Genomic DNA, 2,989 nt, shown 5'->3' with positions numbered 1-2,989 from the left:
AGCCTAGTCTATCCTATTCCACCATCATTTTAGATCTATGGGGTGGATTTTTTTTTTCATTTCTACTTTTCAGAAAGTTTTAATAATGTATGTGATAATAGGTACAGGTGAGTACTTAGTGAGTCTTCCTAGATGACAGTTGACAATCCTACAGAAAGAACAGTCACCAGACACCTGGTGTTGTCACACTAATTAAGTGACCAGTGAGTAGGGGATATTATGCCCTTTGGCTAGTTTGGCTGCCTAAACAAGCCAAGCCTCAGGAAAGCATCTGAATGAGGAGGACTTTATTGGTTCTGAATTCTAGAAGGTTAGTCTCTAAGGTTTTTTGACTCTATACCTCCCATATATGTGAATTTACTATTTATACATATATGTTACTGTGGGTACTATTATGTCCATTATAATGTCTAAAAATTATGTCCATTATAAAACTTATACTCAGAATAGATATTGTAAAAGGAGGAGAAAAATGTGAAATAACAGTCAATTGGGAGCCACTTGTGTTTAATTACCTTCTTAGGACCAGCTCTAAGTTGGTCAGAGCCAGAAAGGAAAAAGTTCAAGAGCCCAGGAGTTTTTTTTATTAATTAATTTTTAGTTTTCAACAATCACATCCATAAACTTTTGAGTTTTAAATTTCTGCCCCCCTCCCTGTGATGGTGTGCAATCTGATATAGGTTTGACATGTACATTCCTATTAAACATTTTCACATTAGTCAGATTGTAAAGAAGAATTAGAACCAATAGGAGGAACCACAAGAAAGAAGAAACAAAACAAAACAGAAGAAAAAAAAGAGCAAATAGTATGCTTCAATCTGCATTCAAACTCCACAGTTCTTTCTCCGGATGTGGATAGCATTTTCCATCATGAGACTTTTGGAGATGTCTTAGATCCTTGTATTGCTCAGAAGAGCTAAGTCTATCAAAGTTAGTCATCGCACAACGTGGCTGTTACTGTGCACAACCTTCTCCTGGTTCTGCTCATTTCACTCGGCATCAGTCTATACAAGTCTTTCCAGGTTTTTCTGAAATCTGCTTGCTCATCATTTCTTATAGTACAATAGTATTCCATTACATTCATATACCACAACTTATTCAACCATTCCCCAATTGATGGATATTCCCTCAATTTCCAATTCTTTGCCACCACAGAGAGAGCTGCTATAAATATTTTTCTACATGTGGGTCCTTTTCCCATTTTTATGATCTCTTTGGGACACAGACCTAGAAGTGCTATTGCTGGGTCAAAGGATATGCACATTTTTATAGCCGTTTGGGCAAGTTCCAAATTGCTCTCCAAAATGGTTGGATCAAGGGGCAGCTAGGTGGTGCAGTGAATAGAACTTCAGCCTTGGAGTCAGGAGGACCTGAGTTCAAATCTGACCTCAGACAGTTGACACTTAACTAGCTGTGTGACCCTGGGCAAGTCACTTAACCCCACTTGCCTCACCAAAAAAAAAAAAAGCAAAACAAAACAACAACAAAATGGTTGGATCATTTCACAATTTTCATTTCATCCATTTCACAATTCTACCAACAATGCATTAGTGTTCCAATTTTCCCTCATCTTCCCAAGAGCTTGCTTTAAATAATTCCTGAGTCATCAGGTCTTCTGGCTCATTAGCCAGAGAGAAGAAGGAAGTAGGATCCCCTAAGCTTCTATGATGAGGTCTAGGACTAGACTGAGAATATTAATGCATGTTCCAAGAAATGATCCCAAAAGCCCAGTCCATATTTATGTTAAAACAATAATTCAAATAAACATGAGGGCAATCTGTGGACCTCAGGTGCATATATAATCAATATACACGTGAAAGATATTGTGGCTTAGTGGATCGAGAGTTGGTCTCAGAGTCAGGAAGACTTGGGTTAAAGTTATCCCTCTGATTCATACTTACTGTGTATGTGATCCTGGGCAAATCATTTAACTTCTCAGTACTATATGAAAAACTCTAAGACTACAAATTGAAGAGGAGGTGCTGACTTGCATTGGTAGAGGACATTTCCTCTATTCTCTATCCTATCTCTGTCTCTGTAAGAATGATAAGGTCTGGTTGTTCTGCTTTTGACAGCTTGAAGTTTTATACCCAGGAGCCATGGCACTAGGCTCAGCTTGAGCTTATTAATGGTAATAATAGTAGTAGTAGTAGTAGTAGCAGCAGCAGCAGCAGCAGTAGTAATAGCTAGCATTTACGTAGCACTTTAAGGTTTGCCAAGTGCTTCACAAATGTAATCTGAGCCCCAAATCCCATTGGGATGGGACTCTCTGCCTCATTGGTGGAGATTAATATCCCAAGTCTGAATGAAGAACAGAGTGGAGTTGTTGAGATTGGGAAGAGAGAGATCCTGGATTCTTCTAGCTTTGAGAGAGAAAATATACAGTGCTGAATACAGATTGCTGAAGAGAGAAAGACTCTGGGAAGAAGCTGACATATAGAATGTGGATCTGTATTCTCAGTTTACTACATTACAGATAAGTCTCCATACCCTGACGTCCTACTGACAAGATGCATTTGTTTCCATATGGATCATGTTCAGAGAAGCTAAATTTTTCTGTATCCTTGTTGTGTGTCCTAGCTGTGTTAGGGCACAGCAAGTCTCCTTTGATAAAGGAGACTTCAAATGCCTTGTTTCACCCCCAAATCAAACCTGAACAGAGAGGATGCTGGTGTTAGAGCTGTACCTCCAACAAAGTCCTACAGGGATCCCATAGCTGCACAACTTTCATGTACTGGTTTCCCTCCCAGTTTTCTACTGTATGATTATTGATCCTTTGAGAAAAGCAGCTGAGAACTTACATGGCATATTTGAGTTCCCCTGGTTAGTCTAAGTGAAGCTACACAAATCAGGTCCCTTGCTACACCAAGGATGGGACACAGAATACTTGAAAGTACTTTATCAATGATGAATTGGTCTATCCTCTAACCATAGACAGGTACCCACTACCTGACCTTGGGAAGAAACAAATATGGCCATACTAATAGAC

This window comes from Vombatus ursinus, unplaced genomic scaffold (genome assembly GCF_900497805.2).
Source record: "Vombatus ursinus unplaced genomic scaffold, bare-nosed wombat genome assembly UNPS02014797.1, whole genome shotgun sequence".
Taxonomy (NCBI): Eukaryota; Metazoa; Chordata; class Mammalia; order Diprotodontia; family Vombatidae; genus Vombatus; species Vombatus ursinus.
This window is presented reverse-complemented; position numbering follows the sequence as displayed.